Raw genomic sequence first — 20,698 nt, forward strand, 5'->3', positions numbered from 1 at the left:
AAGCCCATCCAAAGAGGTACAATATGGGTCATTACTTTTACTTTATCACAAGTTCAATGCGGCTTTTAGAAATGCGGGGCTTCAGCAGCCACAATGTAATAAAGACGCAGTTTCATGTAGTGAGTTAATTAGACGTTCTGTAAAATCCTTCAATCCTTCCGTCCGTAGGGGCAGGTCCACTAGCCGCTGACTAGGCTCTATCTCAGAACGTCTGCCAGGGAAGATCAAAATAAGGAATGAATACTTTTATCCAGTAGAACAGTTGCTTCCACGTCTCGCCGGACCAGGCCATAAAATCAGGCTTGTCTCGGTGAATTATGAACACAGTCCTTTTTAAAGATACACAGGGAACTCAAAGCTTTCCCTTAGCTCCATCGCTGGTTACAAAACTCCTACAAACTTTCTCAAATTGAGTTTTCCTTTCTATTGGAAAATGTTTCCTTGGTGTAAGGAACTAGATGGATGAGGAGTCAGAACAATATGAAATTTATGGATCACTTAAATGTTTTTAAGGAAAAAATGTGCATCTTTTTTATCTTCAGTTTTGGAGGTTTGACATTTTCCAATATGTTCTCTGTATGAATATCATTTTCACGTTTGTTATCTTGTTCAATTTAAGTTCCAAATTTTTATAGACACAAATTATAGATTGCAATGTGAGGGAGGATGAACCCTCAGTGACTGTGGGAGAACGAGTGCTGGCTATACTGGTTATACTTTTGGCTATAGTAGCTAAAGAAAGCCCAAAGTGACTGAGAATAAAGTAAGAACGTTGGGTTTGGAAAAGATAAAATTATGAAGGCCTGTTTGCTCAATTGAAAAAGAGCGCTAGAGAGTGAAAAATGTTGAGTTGTGTGGTGGATGATATAAAGATAAAGGCCCAGTTGCTCAACATTTTGGCTACATTAGCTAATATCAGTAAATGTAGGGAATGGGAGATTGTTGGGTTCTTTGGTTGAAGATACAATGAGAATCCAGTTGCCCAAAATTTTGCTTCCATAGCTAGAGAAAGAAACCTCAATGATTGCGAAAAAGGGAAGATTGTTGGATTGTTTGGTAGAATATACAATAATGAAGACCCAGCTACCCAATATTATGGCTACAATAACCAGAGAAAGAACCCTTATTGCTTGTTTCTTTGTTTGAAGATACAAGATACAGTTGCCCAATATTTTGGCTTCCATAGCTAGAGAAAGAACAATAAGTGACTGAAAAAGAGGGAAGATTGCTCGCTTGTTTGGTTGAAAATACATTGATGAAGACCTTGTTGTCCAATATTTTGGCTACAATACCTAGAGAAAGAGCCCCCAGTATCTGAAGGGATGGTGAGAGATTGTTGGGTTCTTTGGTTGAAGATATAATGAATTTCCAGTTGCCATTAATATGGCTTTCATAGGTAGAGGAAGAACCCTTAATAACTGAGAAAAAGCAAAGGTTGTTTGGTTGAAGATACAATTATGAAGGCCTAGTTGTCCAATATTTTGGCTACAATAGCAATAAAAAAGCCATCAGTGTGTGTGAAAGAGGGAAATTGTTGGGTTTTGTGGTAAAAGATACAAAGATGAAGGCCCAGTTGCTCAATGTTTTGACTACAGTCGCTACAGACAGACCAATAACTTTAGGGAAGGGGAGAGATTGTTGGGTTCTTTGGTTGGAGATACAATGAAGATGGAGTTGCCCAATATTTTGGCTTCCATAGCTAGAGAAAGAACCCTTAGTGACTGAAAAAGAGAGAAGATTGTTGGGTTGTTTGGCAGAATATACAATAATGAAGACCCAGCTACCCAATCTTATGGTTACAATAGCTAGAGAAAGATTCCTCAGTGCTTGGTTTTTGTGCTTTTCAATGTTTATTTTTTCAATTTGTCCGTTATTATGGTTATGGTAACATTATTTTCAGGTTGGGGAAAGACCAACCTCAGCTTTTTGTAAGAGACAACTTAAGACCTTGACAAATTCATTTTACTCCTCTAGGATCAACTTATACCTTTATTATCTTAAAGGTTCTTAAATGTATCTCCTGTATCAGCCATCACAGCTTTAATATTTAGCTGAAAAGGACAACTTGTATTTTATGACACTTATATGTCCTTTCCCGCATTCACAAGACACAAATATGTACTTATGTGACTCTGAAAATAAACTGTTCCCTTCAGCATGTATTGACCTTGGCAGTACTGGCCCAAATTAATCATATGCTTCACATACACCTTTTTTCTGTTCTGTAAACAACAAGCCTTGCTTTATAACTCATTCTGTATCCCTTTAATTATTTAGTTGCGCTTTGAAGAACACCTTCAAGAGAAAAATATCCTTTTTTTATGAATACAGGTGTATCAAATATATCATTTTACTATCAGAGGCAGAATGGAGAGATCACCAAGACCAGTAATGGTCATCTGTGAAAGTAACATATGGGCTCAACTCATGGATAGCTGAACTTACAATATGTAGGGCAACCTAGGAGATGAACTGAACTATGTAGCTAGTTGGTTTACACTGTATGTCAATGATATCGAGTTGGTATCTAGTAGAGTTAAGTCAAAAGCTACTGGACTTGACCACTCATTCAACCAGCTTCTTCAGTTGAATTGACTTAACTCTACTAGATACTCTATATCATGACCTGGATGAACCTTCATAGAGTTGACTAATGTCTCAACGTATAGCCTTGCCATCATTTCAGTCAATTGTGGCATACCCCAGCTACCTCCATTGCAAGTTGAGTCTCACAACTGCCTTCTTACCTCTTCAGGCACTTTTTTTGGGGGGTAAGAAGAGGTCCCAGGTTTTCTAGAGTACTACTTTACTCTCATACACTATTGTCTCTTAAAAAAGGAACCACATATAACTATCCCTTATTGGTGGCTTTTGACTGTCCTGCAGAAATGCTGCATTGTTTACCCCATTCATGATTACCAATACATCAAGAGTCTTCTCTAGCCATGCTAGGGTTGTAAATGCTACTCGCCAAGCTTTGAATCCAATGTAAGATGAAGATACCCAAGCTTAGAATCCAATCTAAGATGAAGATACAGTTTTTGGGCTACTTACTTATATCCCATTCCATGTATCTCCTCATTGGCCACAGTCTCTACAGGAATGAATTAGATAGGACGTCCCTAACTGCCCTGTTCCCATCCTCTGAGATTCCAGACACTGAGAATTCACAAGGTTTTAAAAGTTGCTACAGAATGAGGTCAAAACTGATATGACTTAAGGACACCTGAAATGATACGTGACCCTTGTATCACACACCATGCAAAGAACTGAATTTCTGATTCTGCCAGCTCAGTGTGGGTCGCTGTCCTCAAAAATATCAGCATGCACCACTGGTTACCCCCAGGCTTATTTCTCTTTAGGATTCTACCAACTCTTATACGCTGAGCTTTGAAGACAACAAGTGCTTCAGGACAGGTTCTGCAAGCAGGAGTTATGATATCGAGGAGACAGCATTTCCACATTGCCAGGATCATTGTATTTATTGCATCCAAGCCGAACAGCCAAAGGCAGCTGACTAAGAAGAAGCTGCCCGGCTCCCCCACGCTGATTCCCTTCCACACTTCTCCCAGCTGGAAGTTTCATATCATCGGCCTGTCCAATTGATTCTGTAAGGCAATTAAAGGGAGCGTGTGGGGTGAGACGGTGTAGAGAAACAATTACAGGTTGGTTTTATGCTTGCCATTCACTATTAGGAGGTCAGACATGACAGATTCCGAATAAACACCAAACAACTTCGGCAGGAATGTTGGAGATGGCCCAGCTGATACCTTCAGTGGCTCTTCTGTTGAGGGATTATAGTCTCTCCATTTTCATTTGTTCAGGCTTTGTTTCAATTAAAGGCAGGAGAAGCGATGGAAAGCAGATCAGTGGCTGGCAGAAAACGAATGCAACTGTAATAGTGTTCCTTTACATTGTTACTGAGGTTGAATAAAAGATACAAGTGCCTCCAAGTTAAGCCTTTGAGATAGAGGTTGATGATGGCGTTGACCTGAAGGAAACAAAAATACTTATTAATTTTGCTTCTAGAGTGGAAAATAATGGAGAAAAAATGACCAATGGATTTAAAGAAAAATAAATGGTATGTAATAATGTGTTCTCTTGCATTAGAGAGAGGCTTCATGGTTACTCTTCGCTAAAGAGTAATTTTCTGTAGAGCAGTAGATCCCACCCAATGTTTCTATATATCTGTAACCTTGTTATGAGCTAAGGGGGCCCAGTCTGAAGGTCAGTTAGGGGAAGATTTGGGGTGAGTGTTTATTTGTGCCCTGGGTACCCCTGGAACTATAGCAGGGTGACTGTTACCCCAATGTTTCTATATATCTGTAACCTTGTTATGAGCTAAGGGGGCCCAGTCTGAAGGTCAGTTAGGGGGAGATTTGGGGTGAGTGCTTATTTGTACCCTGGGTACCCCTGGAACTATAGCAGGGTGACTTACCCCAATGTTTCTATATATCTGTAACCTTGTTATGAGCTAAGGGGTCCAGTCTGAAGGTCAGTTAGGGGGAGATTTGGGGTGAGTGCTTATTTGTACCCTGGGTACCCCTGGAACTATAGCAGGGTGACTTACCCCAATGTTTTTTATATATCTGTAACCTTGTTATGAGCTAAGGGGTCCAGTCTGAAGGTCAGTTAGGGAGAGATTTGGGGTGAGTGCTTATTTGTACCCTGGGTACCCCTGGAACTATAGCAGGGTGACTGTTACCCCAATGTTTCTATATATCTGTAACCTTGTTATGAGCTAAGGGGGCCCAGTCTGAAGGTCAGTTAGGGGGAGATTTGGGGTGAGTGCCTATTTGTACCCTGGGTACCCCTGGAACTATAGCAGGGTGACTGTTACCCCAATGTTTCTATATATCTGTAACCTTGTTATGAGCTAAGGGGGCCCAGTCTGAAGGTCAGTTAGGGGGAGATTTGGGGTGAGTGCTTATTGTACCCTGGGTACCCCTGGAACTATAGCAGGGTGACTGTTACCCCAATGTTTCTATATATCTGTAACCTTGTTATGAGCTAAGGGGGCCCAGTCTGAAGGTCAGTTAGGGGGAGATTTGGGATGAGTGCTTATTGTACCCTGGGTACCCCTGGAACTATAGCAGGGTGACTGTTACCCCAATGTTTCTATATATCTGTAACCTTGTTATGAGCTAATGGGGCCCAGCCTGAAGGCAAGTTAGGGAGAGATTTGGGGTGAGTGCTCATTTCTGCCCTGGGTACCCCTGGAACTATAGCAGGGTGACTGTTACCCCAATGTTTCTATATATCGTAACCTTGTTATGAGCTAAGGGGGCCCAGTCTGAAGGTCAGTTTAGGGGGAGATTTGGGGTGAGTGCTTATTTGTACCCTGGGTACCCCTGGAACTATAGCAGGGTGACACCCCAATGTTTCTATATATCTGTAACCTTGTTATGAGCTAAGGGGGCCCAGTATGAAGGTCAGTTAGGGGGAGATTTGAGGTGAGGGCTTATTTGTACCCTGGGTACCCCTGGAACTATAGCAGGGTGACTGTTACCTTAATGTTTATATATATATATATATATATATATATATATATATATATATATATATATATATATATATATATATAGGAGCAAATTTGCAATGGAGAAAGCATTTTGTTTGCCCATATACACAGAAAGTTAGCCTTCAGCCCCTGATTGCTTCACTTGCCCAATGCTGTTGCACACTAGACCTTTTTGAAGTCCGTATGTGTCTATCCTACAGTTACCCTGACGTTGCACAAAGGAGGATTTATTACACGTCTCAGTGGGACGACAGGTGATAAAAGAGGGAAAAAGAGCGTCATTAATCATGAATGAGATCCAGAGCGTGGAATTGCGTCTGTGAGTCCAGCAAAAAAAAAAAAAAGAATGATGCTCCTTGCAGACGTTTTCTGCCCACTGAATTATTAATAAGCACCAAAAGAAAAGTGAGAGGCTTCTTATTTCTACATTGAAGGGTCCAGGTTGGTGTCAGCGAATAATGTATCAATGTTTGTAAAGAGACGGTGGCAGCATAATGAATAATAAATTTCCTTTTATTACCGATTTGTTTTTAATTGTCCATTTTTATTCTGTTGAATTTGGAGTTTTTTTTAGGACTTGGAGAAAGATTTTATTGGACATCCAGACAGTGTTGTTCTGTTGTAGGAAATGCTTCAGCAGTATTACTCCCATATCCATAAATATAAATGTACAGAGAGATCCCATAAAACTATGGCAGCATAGATATTTCCTGTACTAAGCACAATTCAGCAGGAACAGTCCCTAAGTTTGCTCATAGTCTATACAGAGAGATCACATAAAACTATGGCAGCATAGGTATTCCCTGTACTAAGCACAATTCAGCAGGAACAGTCCCCTAAGTTTGCTCATAGTCTGTACAGAGAGATCCCATAAAACTATGGCAGTATACCGTATATACTCGCGTATAAGCCGAGATTTTCAGCACCCAAAATGTGCTTGAAAATCCTACCTCGGCTTATACGCGGGTCACGGCTAAAAGAGCAGAAAATCTGGGGCCGTTACATGACGCTTTATTGAATGTTACTGTGGGTAAGTTTAATTAAGCCACAGAGAAAGCCGTCTTGGAAGTCGGCAGTGGTTAGGTAAAATTTCCTTTGCTTTCAAACCATTACAGTGTTGACTTTCTCTAGGTCTTTAAAAGTAGGCATGGATTTTTTAAAAGAAGCCATTTTTTTTCTCCCCCCCGCGGGTCATACGTCCTTTTTCAACTTACCGGGAAGTATTCCTGCCCCCGCTTGGTGCACTACAACTCTCCTTGCGAGCTCTGTTGATGCCTTCCGACGTGGAAATGACGCGCGCTGCTGCTGGGAGATGTAGTTTTTATTGCGCAGTGACCGCAGAGCAGTCGCGCCATGGTGTTAACGGGCAGTGTGGACGTGCCAGAGCAGGACCATCAGCGGTAATTATTTTCCCAGGTAGGGGGGTCAGCTTCAGCCCATATAACTGTTGGGGTCTGGGGGCCGTAATGGGACTGCTCATCTATTTGCTGTGATGCCACTTTGTACAATTTCTACTCTGTTGGGCTCTGGGTTGCCTCGATGTGTCATGGCTGCATTCATTGCTTTGATAAGGGTTTCTGGCGCAGCTCTAATGGCCCCTGATGCTTCTGGATATCTGTGGGTATCACTGATGGGCACTGGTCCAGTTTGGAGTTGTAGTTGGGCACAATATGAAGTCACTGTGCCACTCTGGCTTCTTTGCTGTGCCTGCCACTTTTTATGTAGAGGGACATAAACTTTTGGCTGTGGGGCAGGTGTCCTGCCTTTCATCCATGTTATAGCAGCCACGTTAGATGCAAAGTACCGGTAATAGCTTTCTGCTCTTCTGTCTGTCAGAACAGCTACAGGGGACCATGTCAGAACAGATGTGTACCACCCTCTGCCCTCCCTTCCATTCTGGCTGCTAGGCTTATACGCGAGTCAATAAGTTTTTCTGGTTTTCATAGGTAAAATTAGGTACCTCGGCTTATACGCGGGTCGGCTTATACACGAGTATATACGGTAGGTATTCCCTGTACTAAGCACAATTCAGCAGGAATAGTCCCCTAAGTTTGCTCATAGTCTGTACAGAGAGATCCCATAAAACTATGGCAGCATAGGTATTCCCTGTACTAAGCACAATTCAGCAGGAATAGTCCCCTAAGTTTGCTCATAGTCTGTATAGAGAGATCCCATAAAACTATGGCAGCATAGGTATTCCCTGTACTAAGCACAATTCAGCAGGAACAGCCCCTAAGTTTGCTCATAGTCTGTACAGAGAGATCCCATAAAACTATGGCAGCATAGGTATTCCCTGTACTAAGCACAATTCAGCAGGAACAGTCCCCTAAGTTTGCTCATAGTCTGTACAGAGAGATCCCATAAAACTGGCAGCATAGGTATTCCCTGTACTAAGCACAATTCAGCAGGAACAGCCCCTAAGTTTGCTCATAGTCTGTACAGAGAGATCCCATAAAACTATGACAGCATAGGTATTCCTCTGTACTAAGCACAATTCAGCAGGAACAGTCCCTAAGTTTGCTCATAGTCTGTACAGAGAGATCCCATAAAACTATGGCAGCATAGGTATTCCCTGTACTAAGCACAATTCAGCAGGAACCAGCCCCTAAGTTTTGCTCATAGTCTGTACAGAGAGATCCCATAAAACTATGGCAGCATAGGTATTCCCTGTACTAAGCACAATTCAGCAGGAACAGTCCCTAAGATTGCTCATAGTCTGTACAGAGAGATCCCATAAAACTAAGTCATTTATCTTCAGCAGGAGAATGTCAGGGTGGGGACTAGCAAGCCAATTTGGCATTGAAAAGCAGGAGAATTTCTTTTTGTCAATCAGACAAATGGAACTTTTGAGCATGACCCCTAAAGTGATTTATCATTCGGCTGAGATAGGATCTTGGTGACATGTGAGAAATGCAGTGTATTCCCAGCGGAAGGTCACCTAATCAATAGGATGATGAATGCAGCCTGGGATCTCAAAAAAAAAAAGACAGATTAAAATAAAAGAAAATATTATTTTAAACTAATGAAATGACGGGCATCGCTTATGAGCGGGTTCACTTTAACATGGAAATTATAAATATGGAAAAATGTGCTGAGGATAAGGGGAAGCTATGTGTGTTGGGAGAACATCTATTCATGTCCATGTTAACGTCCTAATCACTTCAGTAATGGGAGGACCTCGTATCATCATGGACCAAGTCAAGTTCTAGGAATCCAATATGGTAGCCGTGTGTATATATTAGGCTCCTACAGCTGTTCGACCTCAACATGAGGCATGAAAGGTTCTCTGTGCCATAGCCAAGTGGGAGCATCTCAGCTGGTGTTCTAACCCATTTGCAATTGGGAGGCCCAGATGTATTTGCAGACATTATAATGATGGTTAACAGCCAGATTCTTAAAAATCCAAGGTGGCAGCCATGTGTTCATTGGCCAAAGCTCTTCAAAACTCAACTTGAGCCATGAGCAGTTATGTCAAAGTGAGAGTTATGTGTGTAGGACTAAGGTCATACCTACCTCAAGTGGTGTCCTAATCCTCCCAGCAATGGGAAGCCCAGATATCATCACAAACGTTCTAATGGTGCCCACCAGAAGGCTCTGGGAATCTAACATGGCAGACATAGATGTATACACTAGCCATGGCTCACAAATAAATAGTTGAATGACCATTATTTGAGTAGCCTACCTCCCCTCTGAACTTTCCCTAGGCATGAGCCTTTCTCTTAATCTCTGCACCCTTGTCATGGATGTCAAAGCTCCTTGGCCCAGTTCTGGCTGCTCTAAAGATGTAGCAATGGATGTGACGGCATGAATTATTTTTTTATTTTCCCCAATGGGGGGATTGTGGAATATCATGAACTAATAGTTATGGGCCCCCCCCGGATACCAAGTGCAGTGGAAGAGTGAAATACAAGGGGCGGTGATAAAGTGAATTTCATGTTTCCATGGCTGACGTACAATATCACAGATGGGCCCTTAAGAGCAATTTCGCTCTCGGGTCGGGATTTGTGACGCCGGAATATAATTAAAGCGACTCGCAGAAAAGTCTCCCCGTAGCTGCCTGACGCTGCACCGCCTCATCCATAATTGAACATGGGTTAGAATTCTTCATTGTGAAAGGTTAGGCCTCGTGGCCCTACATATGTATAGAACATAGCGGCTGAGAGTTGGGGGAGACGAGAGGCGTCTGCTGATAGCAAGGGGGGGACGGAGAAAGGATTTCAGAGGTGCAAAAGGGTAATGGAATAATTTGTGTGCTTCTCCTGGCAAGATTTTATTATCAGTCACATGGGAACCCAGTAACTTACAGTCAGTGGCCAAATGTCTTGTTATATTATACAACATTTAACTGCCAAGGTGCCAGACAGAGGGGAAGGTGAGGGGCACATACAGAATGAGGAATGTTCCATCCAATGCAATTCCTATGGGGGGGGCTTTAGTTCCACTTTATAAATGAAAGTTATTTGCAGTTATGTATTTCTTCTTCTGGCATTGCTAATGATATCCATAATGACTGGAATTATTCAGCAGTATGACAAAGAGATTTCAGTATAAAATGATTTTAAACCTAGAGATAGATTTGCATTTCATTTCCCGGAGTTATTAAAGGCTATTGTTCCCCCCTCCCTTTAAGAAACCCATTAGAGATCGTTGGCTCTATTTCCCCCGACACAAGATTCATTTCTGATCACACTCACATCGGAACTCTCGAAACAATCCTCTCTGCCTTCCTTCATTCTGTATTTTCATTGTATGTAGTTATCAGGGTGGGAGTTCTATTTTATATATATATATATATATATATATATATATATATATATATATATATATATAATATATATATATATATATATATATATATATCTGCCCCTAATGGCTGATAGATGAGGTTCCCCCGGGTTCCAGTCCAGTTGATGTGGATTAAATTCTTCTGTTTATTGTGAATTATTCTGCCATTAATGGGATTTTGTTTACAGGAAATTGTGTTTCCTCCGGCTGAATGAGCCCGACATGAACAAGGGAAACGATGTTGGTTTATAATGGAATCTTCTCTACAGACATGTGTACAATATATATATATATATATATATATATATATATATATATATATAAGATAAAGGAAGGGCTGAGCATGTGGGGGTATACGGGAATGAGATTGGAGTTGTATTATAATACAGACATGTAAAAGATTTCAATAGGAAAGTGGCTTCATCAACCTACCCAGTTGCATGTTCTGAAACAAATCTCTTGCCTCCACCATCCGGAGAAAGTCTCTACCCTAACCCGCCCCTTCCAGCCCACACCCGGCCCACCATTCCCCCTCTACTTATAGACCTAACCCACCGTGACATCACAAAAGGGGCGGAGTGAGTCTATAAATTTAGGCGCCAGCAGTGCCAGGTCGTGGGCGGGGAGAGCAGGAGAAGAGCTCAACCCAGACCTGCCCATGAGCTGAAGATTTTATACAGAAGGGCCAATCCCGTCCAACCTGAGGGTGCTGTGGGTTTCGGGCCGGCCCACACATAACTACAGGATTGCAAAAACTCCCAGCGACGACTGATGAGTAACATCACAACTAAGGAGTAAAGCAAACCCCCAATAGTGACCCATAATCCTAAACTCCTCTCTCCTTAGACAACACTATTAGAAGCTGCATCACTGACCAATATAGACAAGTAATGGACTTAGGGAGACAGGGGGTACATTTAATACAGGTATGGGATCCGTTATCCAGAAAGCTCCAATGGCCTTCTCACATACAGTAGACTCCATTTTATCCAAATAATACAATTGTTTAAAAATGATTCCCTTCTTCTCTGTAATAATAAAACAGTAACTTGTACTTGATCCCAACTAAGATATAATTCATTCTTATTGGAGGCAAAACCAGTCTATTGGGTTTATTTAATGTTTACATGATTTTCTAGTAGACTTAAGGTGTGAAGATCCAAATTACGGAAAGATCTGTTATCTGGAAAGTAAGGTCCCGCACATTCTGGATAACAGATCCCATATCTGCCATGATGAAAAAAATGAATGCCAGAGTTCTCTTAAAGGGGTTGTTCACCTTCCAAACACCTTTTTTAGTTCGGTTGTTTTCAGATTGTTCCCCAGAAATAAAGACGTTTTTCAATTACTTTTCATTGTTTATTTTTTTTTGTTTTTCTAAAATCTAAGTGTAAAGTTGAATGTTCGTGTTGAATGTTGCAACAATTAGTTGATCCATTTCTCAGCAGCATCTCTGGAGTATCAGCAACTACTGTATCAATTCTAACAGCTGCCTGTAATGAAACCCAGGGACAGAGATAAGAAATGTATCCACTAAATGTATCAATTTAGAACAGTTTAGGGAGTCGGCGACCCCCCCTCCCAATTCAATAATTACTCAGCAAGTCCAGTTGTTTTCTAATTACTTATATTAGATATACCATGACCTGGATGAATGAAACTCTTCATAGTCACATCTTAGGACCCTATAACTGCAGTACCCCCTGCGCCCCCCTGATGGCGACCTTGTGCCTTTATCTGTGACAATGAGGCTATAATCCCTTGTATCTACTTTGAGTCGTGTTGTGCCAATGTAATTGCCTATAAGGGTCGGGGGAGACAGAGCAGGTACAGGGGGATCTTCATCCCTAATGTTGCTGATCTACACCTTGCAGCATGCAGTAAAGCAAAACTCCACCCAATAATTTGCCTAATGAAGGATTATCAGCAACTTCCCAATATCCATTCATTCCTCATTCTCACTGGGTTTATAGTTCTGTGTAACTGTCATTGTGTCTGCCCCTTTCTCTGCACTGCTGCCTCTGACTCCTGATACAACTTCCCAATATCCATTCATTCCTCATTCTCACTGGGTTTATAGTTCTGTGTAACTGTCATTGTATCTGTCCCTTTCTCTGCACTGCTGGTTCTGACTCCTGATACAACTTCCCAATATCCATTCATTCCTCATTCTCACTGGGTTTATAGTTCTGTGTAACTGTCATTGTGTCTGTCCCTTTCTCTGCACTGCTGCTTCTGACTCCTGAAACAACTTCCCAATATCCATTCATTCCTCATTCTCACTGGGTTTATAGTTCTGTGTAACTGTCATTGTGTCTGTCCCTTTCTCTGCACTGCTGCCTCTGACTCCTGATACAACTTCCCAATATCCATTCATTCCTCATTCTCACTGGGTTTATAGTTCTGTGTAACTGTCATTGTATCTGTCCCTTTCTCTGCACTGCTGGTTCTGACTCCTGATACAACTTCCCAATATCCATTCATTCCTCATTCTCACTGGGTTTATAGTTCTGTGTAACTGTCATTGTGTCTGTCCCTTTCTCTGCACTGCTGCTTCTGACTCCTGAAACAACTTCCCAATATCCATTCATTCCTCATTCTCACTGGGTTTATAGTTCTGTGTAACTGTCATTGTGTCTGTCCCTTTCTCTGCACTGCTGCCTCTGACTCCTGATACAACTTCCCAATATCCATTCATTCCTCATTCTCACTGGGTTTATAGTTCTGTGTAACTGTCATTGTATCTGTCCCTTTCTCTGCACTGCTGGTTCTGACTCCTGATACAACTTCCCAATATCCATTCATTCCTCATTCTCACTGGGTTTATAGTTCTGTGTAACTGTCATTGTGTCTGTCCCTTTCTCTGCACTGCTGCTTCTGACTCCTGAAACAACTTCCCAATATCCATTCATTCCTCATTCTCACTGGGTTTATAGTTCTGTGTAACTGTCATTGTGTCTGTCCCTTTCTCTGCACTGCTGCCTCTGACTCCTGATACAACTTCCCAATATCCATTCATTCCTCATTCTCACTGGGTTTATAGTTCTGTGTAACTGTCATTGTATCTGTCCCTTTCTCTGCACTGCTGGTTCTGACTCCTGATACAACTTCCCAATATCCATTCATTCCTCATTCTCACTGGGTTTATAGTTCTGTGTAACTGTCATTGTGTCTGTCCCTTTCTCTGCACTGCTGCTTCTGACTCCTGAAACAACTTCCCAATATCCATTCATTCCTCATTCTCACTGGGTTTATAGTTCTGTGTAACTGTCATTGTGTCTGTCCCTTTCTCTGCACTGCTGCCTCTGACTCCTGATACAACTTCCCAATATCCATTCATTCCTCATTCTCACTGGGTTTATAGTTCTGTGTAACTGTCATTGTGTCTGTCCCTTTCTCTGCACTGCTGCCTCTGACTCCTGATACAACTTCCCAATATCCATTCATTCCTCATTCTCACTGGGTTTATAGTTCTGTGTAACTGTCATTGTGTCTGTCCCTTTCTCTTCTCTGCACTGCTGCTTCTGACTCCTGATACAACTTCCCAATATCCATTCATTCCTCATTCTCACTGGGTTTATAGTTCTGTGTAACTGTCATTGTGTCTGTCCCTTTCTCTTCTCTGCACTGCTGCCTCTGACTCCTGATACAACTTCCCAATATCCATTCATTCCTCATTCTCACTGGGTTTATAGTTCTGTGTAACTGTCATTGTGTCTGTCCCTTTCTCTGCACTGCTGGTTCTGACTCCTGATACAACTTCCCAATATCCATTCATTCCTCATTCTCACTGGGTTTATAGTTCTGTGTAACTGTCATTGTGTCTGTCCCTTTCTCTGCACTGCTGCCTCTGACTCCTGATACAACTTCCCAATATCCATTCATTCCTCATTCTCACTGGGTTTATAGTTCTGTGTAACTGTCATTGTGTCTGTCCCTTTCTCTGCACTGCTGCCTCTGACTCCTGATACAACTTCCCAATATCCATTCATTCCTCATTCTCACTGGGTTTATAGTTCTGTGTAACTGTCATTGTGTCTGTCCCTTTCTCTGCACTGCTGGTTCTGACTCCTGATACAACTTCCCAATATCCATTCATTCATCGTTCTCACTGGGTTTATAGTTCTGTGTAACTGTCATTGTTCTGGAAAGCAGCATCTGTCTGTCCCTTTCTCTCTGGTTCTGTCAGGAGTCGGAACCAGTTGGGTAGAGAACATTAACAGTCATTTTAAAACAGTTTTGGGCAGAGTTCCCTTTGAAATGAATCTGTATATCATTCTTATAGACTCCCTGATAGTGACCTGTTATTTCAGTGATCATCTCCCACGACAGCAGCTCCTGGTACATTTGGGTAACGGCTTCGGTTTCATTGAAAAATCCATGATCCTGACAAGTAATAAAGTCCCTGGTAGAAGTGCAAAGAGCTTTCTGCTTTTCTACTTATTGTGTTAGAGCAAAGAAGCGACTCAAGCAGGAACCGCAGAATAAGGCACAGAAATTACTGATAAAACTTCTCCAATAGAGCCCTATAAAAGGATGTAGTACATAAATGCTTGCTATATATTATTCTACAATCCCCGTTGTCGCTCTGTTTCTCATTAAGTATGCGTACAGCCTTAACCAATCATCAGCCTGCGTTCCAGTTGGATGGGGGATTGTGGCTCTTCCATAGCTCGGTACTTAATTCTCTCATCGGGCTACATTAAACAAACATAAATTGATTTTTGGGTTAAAGAGGCACAACGGCAGCAGAAAAATAGCATTAGACATTTTTAAAGGACAAGTAAAGCTCAAAAAGGAACTCTATACCAGCCCAAGGCACCATAGCCCTTTAACAGGGAAGATCAGTAGCTCCAAAGATGCCCTTAGTAACTTAGGGACCCACTCACTATATACAGTAAATACACAGTATAAAAGTCACAATTCAAGGCTCAGCTTCTCAGCAGCAGCCCAGGACCCACTGAGCATGTGCAGTGCCACTGACTCACAGAAGATGCCCAACAAGATCCAAGATAGGGAGCTACTGGGGGAAACTTGATCATTATTGATATCAATTCTGCGGCACCTCTGGGCAGGTACAGTATATAAAATAAACCATTTCTAGAATAGCAGTACTTTTGTAGCCTTACAGAGCATTTGTATTTTTACATGGGGGTCAGTGACCCCCATTTGAAATCTGGAGAAAGTTAGAAGTAGACGACAAATTATTTAAAAAATATTTTAAAAAAAACAATGAAGACCAATTGAAAAGTTGTTTATAATTATCCATTCTATAACACACACATGGTTAACTTGAAAGGTGGACCATCCCTTTAAGGAATAAAAGTGCCATTACACGGAGGTTGGGCTGACGGCAGTTTATTATATGTCTGCCAGTTGGAGGCGCAATCACTGAATGCAGCTTTGAAGCAGATTCAGGGTCTCTGTTTTGCGATGAATTTCATTACAGTGAGAACCAGGATATGAGGGGAGCTGTTGGGTTATAGATTTCAAGGGCCTTAGGTATTTAAGTAGGGATGCACCGAATCCACTTTTTTGGATTCGGCTGAACCCCCGAATCCTTTGCGAAAGATTCGGTCGAATACCGAATCCTAATTTGCATATGCAAATTAGGGGTGGGAAGTGCAAAACATTTTTACTTCCTTGTTTTGTGACAAAAAGTCACGTGATTTCCCTCCCCGCCCCTAATTTATATATGTAAATTAGGATTCAGTTCAGCCAGGCAGAATGCTTCGGCCAAATCCTGCTTAAAAAGGCCGAATCCCGAACAGAATCCTGGATTCGGTGCATCCCTATATTTAAGATACTAATCATTCTACAAAGAAAGGGTAAATGTACAGAGAGATCCCATAAAACTATGGCAGAATAGGTATTCCACTGTACTAAGCACAATTCAGCAGGAACAGTCCCTAAGTTTCCTCATAGTCTGTACAGAGAGATCCCATAAAACTATGGCAGAATAGGTATTCCCTGTACTAAGCACAATTCAGCAGGAACAGTCCCCTAAGTTTGCTCATAGTCTGTACAGAGAGATCCCATAAAACTATGGCAGCATAGGTATTCCCTGTACTAAGCACAATTCAGCAGGAACAGTCCCCTAAGTTTGCTCATAGTCTGTACAGAGAGATCCCATAAAACTATGGCAGCATAGGTATTCCCTGTACTAAGCACAATTCAGCAGGAACAGTCCCCTAAGTTTGCTCATAGTCTGTACAGAGAGATCCCATAAAACTATGGCAGCATAGGTATTCCCCTGTACTAAGCACAATTCAGCAGGAACAGCCCCCTAAGTTTCCTCATAGTCTGTACAGAGAGATCCCATAAAACTATGGCAGCATAGGTATTCCCTGTACTAAGCACAATTCAGCAGGAACAGTCCCCTAAGTTTGCTCATAGTCTGTACAGAGAGATCCCATAAAACTATGGCAGCATAGGTATTCCCTGTACTAAGCACAATTCAGCAGGAACAGCCCCTCTTTTTAATACAGAAGGCTGAGATATCAGCAGCACCATCTTTCTGCTGTTGGGAGTTGTAACTCAACAACATCTGGTTGGCCATTTTCATGAAGAGTCAGATGGGGTCAATGCCCTTTGTGCCCTGCCCCCAAACCCGCCCTATTTAAAAGGAGCCTCTCAGGTAAGAATGGCCAATCCAGGCAGTATCTCAGTGATAGTGACAGGTCATTAGAGAAACTGAATATAATTCTCCCTCATTGCCCATTCACGGATTAAGAATTTTTGAAGTCAGCAAAAAAGTCTCATTTCCAGTTCATGGCTGAGCAAAACCAGATATTTATCTGTAATTAGTGAGAAACGTGTGTGACGGCCGCAGCCCCCCCTCCCCCACCACTGGGCTGTACATGGGAAGGAGCGGCTTTATATTTCTATATGTGGGACCCACTGTACATAAAGGCAGAAGGAAAGAGTTTTTAATCACTTGTGAGGGGCAGGAGCCCAAGTCCCATCCTTGTGATTTAAGGTTTCATTCTGCTTTAAATTGAGATCAACCTTGTAACTTCCCCAGCTCCAGAGACAAGAGGAAAGTGTTGGAAGGGTTACTGTCTGCTCTCTCTCATTTCCCTACAGAAATAGGGATTGGTAACACTAGATAGGTACCTAATATATAGAGACAAGAGGAAAGTGTTGGAAGGGTTACTGTCTGCTCTCTCTCATTTCCCTACAGAAATAGGGATTGGTAGCACTAGATAGGTACCTAATATATAGAGAGACAAGAGGAAAGTGTTGGAAGGGTTACTGTCTGCTCTCTCTCATTTCCCTACAGAAATAGGGATTGGTAACACTAGATAGGTACCTAATATATAGAGACAAGGGGAAAGTGTTGGAAGGGTTACTGTCTGCTCTCTCTCTCATTTCCCTACAGAAATAGGGATTGGTAACACTAGATAGGTACCTAATATATAGAGACAAGAGGAAAGTGTTGGAAGGGTTACTGTCTGCTCTCTCTCATTTCCCTACAGAAATAGGGATTGGTAGCACTAGATAGGTACCTAATATATAGAGACAAGAGGAAAGTGTTGGAAGGGTTACTGTCTGCTCTCTCTCATTTCCCTACAGAAATAGGGATTGGTAGCACTAGATAGGTACCTAATATATAGAGACAAGAGGAAAGGGTTGGAAGGGTTACTGTCTGCTCTCTCTCTCATTTCCCTACAGAAATAGGGATTGGTAACACTAGATAGGTACCTAATATATAGAGACAAGAGGAAAGTGTTGGAAGGGTTACTGCCTGCCCCTTATTAACCTACTTATGGCTAGTGATTTGCTGTATTTTGTGCCTCCACTACTTTATTTACTTCATTTACCTACATGGCCACTGAGTGGATCAGCCCATAGCCACACTCCCAGGTAATTGTCTGCTCATGTCGTTGGTCGCTGACGCTCTAATACGGAGACAAAGAGAAGATAAATGATCCCAGATCTCCAGCAAAGCCGACGTGAGAGCCGCTGAATGTGCATCTTCCAAAACTAACAGAACATCCGTAGCGTGAACTCCAAGCAAGTGGGGCATGAACTGGTCATTAGTCTCCTAATTATTTGCACCTTAACCCTTGTCTGACCAGAGAGGCATCACCTCCCACTCTCAGTTGCCTCAGGTCCTGTACAGAGAGAGAGAAAGAGAGAGTTACATGGAATAGACTGTCCTAAATATGTGACATTAATTAACTGCAGTCACACGGCACCGGGAAGATTTATGAACCCAACTGCCCAATGGATGTTCTGCTCTGTGTTATGAAAGGGGAGTTTATTAAAGGTAAATCTGTAACCTTGTTATGAGCTAAGGGGGCCCAGTCTGAAGGCCAGTTAGGGGGAGTTTTGGGGTGAGTGCTTATTTGTACCTGGGTACCCTGGAACTATAGCAGGGTGACACCCCAATGTTTCTATATATCTGTAACCTTTGTTATGAGGCCTAAGGGGCCCAGTCTGAAGGTCAGTTAGGGGGAGATTTGGGGTGAGTGCTTATTTGTACCCTGGGTACCCCTGGAACTATAGCAGGGTGACTGTTACCCCAATGTTTCTATATATCTGTAACCTTGTTATGAGCTAAGGGGGACCAGCTGAAGGTCAGTTAGGTGGAATTTGAGGTGGCGTGTTTATTTGTGCCCTGGGTACCCCTGGATCTATAGCAGTGACACCCCAATGTTTCTATATATCTGTAACCTTGTTATGAGCTAAGGGGGCCCAGCCTGAAGGTCAGTTAGGGGGGAGATTTGGGGTGAGTGTTTATTTGTACCCTGGTACCCCTGGAACTATAGCAGTGACTGTTACCCCAATGTTTCTATATATCTGTAACCTTGTTATGAGCTAAGGGGGGCCCAGTCTGAAGGTAGTTAGGGGGAGATTTGGGGTGAGTGCTTATTTGTGCCCTGGGTACCCCTGGAACTATAGCAGGGTGTCTGTTTACCTCACTGTTAATCCTGTTGGTTTTGATAAGGGGGGGGAAGTTCAATAGATCCAGGAAAACTGTCAGTTAATAAGAGTTTATAGAGATATTTATTGCCGTGTATAAGGGGGACAGGGACCTTTTCATCCTTCCTATGAGACTTTTCACATAACAATCAGTGGATAGAAATGTAGCAAGTGTTTCACCTTCAGATCAGTTAGTGTTTCTCATTTTAACGAGGAGACAAGATGGAGGAAAGACGAGAGGCCAGAGCAGGTGAGAAGTGGTTCTGGAAAGAATAATGAAGTGCGGCCTCGTGCGCTTCTTGTAAATACTTTGGGCATCTCACTTGCTGATCCCTGCAGCTCCCCTGGCAGCTCCGACTCTCCTTAATCCATCAAGGGAGACAGATCTCTGCCGGATCTTTTCCTTCCCTTCTCCCAGTCTATTTGGGTTTCCTTCCTGCAAACCGGAATGTGCCGCCCTCACTTCCCAAGGTCAATGTCAGCTCTGCTGTCTAATTACACTTTCTTCTTATTAAAGCTTCTCACTGATTCAAACTAATCCCTTTCTCATTAGGGGAAATTAACAGAGCAGACAGTAACCCCTCCAATACTTTCCTCTTGTCTCTATATATTAGGTACCTATCTAGTGTTACCAATCCCTATTTCGGTAGGGAAATGAGAGAGAGCAGACAGTAGCCCTTCCAACACTTTCCTCTTGTCTCTATATATTAGGTACCTATCTAGTGTTACCAATCCCTATTTCGGTAGGGAAATGAGAGAGAGCAGACAGTAACCCTTCCAACACTTTCCTCTTGTCTCTATATATTAGGTACCTATCTAGCGTTACCAATCCCTATTTCTGTAGGGAAATGAGAGAGAGCAGACAGTAACCCTTCCAACACTTTCCTCTTGTCTCTATATATTAGGTACCTATCTAGTGTTACCAATCCTATTTCGGTAGGGAAATGAGAGAGAGCAGACAGTAACCCTTCCAACACTTTCCTCTTCTCTATATATTAGGTACCTATCTAGCGTTACCAATCCCTATTTCTGTAGGGAAATGAGAGAGAGCAGACAGTAACCCTTCACTTTCCTCTTGTCTCTTATATTAGGTACCTATCTAGTACTACCAATCCCTATTTCTGTAGGGAAATGAGAGAGAGCAGACAGTAACCCTTCCAACACTTTCCTCTTGTCTCTATATATTAGGTACCTATCTAGTGTTACCAATCCCTATTTCTGTAATTGGGCTGCAGAGCAGGGAACAGGGAGGCAATAATGCCGGTGTCTCGGAGCTTCTCATAGAAAGATACAAGTGAGAGCAGTTTAGTAGATGGAAACCCACAAAGCAACTGACGCTATTAAAAGATCCGGAGATATAAGTCCTCTCGGAGGGGCAGTTTATAAAGGAGAGGGAGTTGCAGTTAAGTAGAGGGGCACGTGGGGATTTTCCTGGCTGTACAAATAAAGATCATATTAAATGAT

General features: G+C 42.2%; 1 protein-coding gene and 1 long non-coding RNA gene across 5 annotated transcripts in view; both read left to right on the forward strand.

Moving 5' to 3' along the window:
- The window catches only part of LOC121400953 (interleukin-17 receptor A-like), a 1,044,048-nt gene that overhangs the window by 309,421 nt on the left and 713,929 nt on the right, over window positions 1-20,698 (forward strand). The gene's annotated exons all lie outside the window — the stretch shown is intronic.
- On the forward strand, window positions 1,119-6,044 carry LOC121401051. Its single transcript, XR_005966079.1, has 2 exons — window positions 1,119-4,081; window positions 5,722-6,044. It is a non-coding gene; the product is annotated as an uncharacterized LOC121401051 (long non-coding RNA).

This window comes from Xenopus laevis, chromosome 3L, assembly GCF_017654675.1.
Source record: "Xenopus laevis strain J_2021 chromosome 3L, Xenopus_laevis_v10.1, whole genome shotgun sequence".
NCBI lineage: Eukaryota > Metazoa > Chordata > Amphibia > Anura > Pipidae > Xenopus > Xenopus laevis.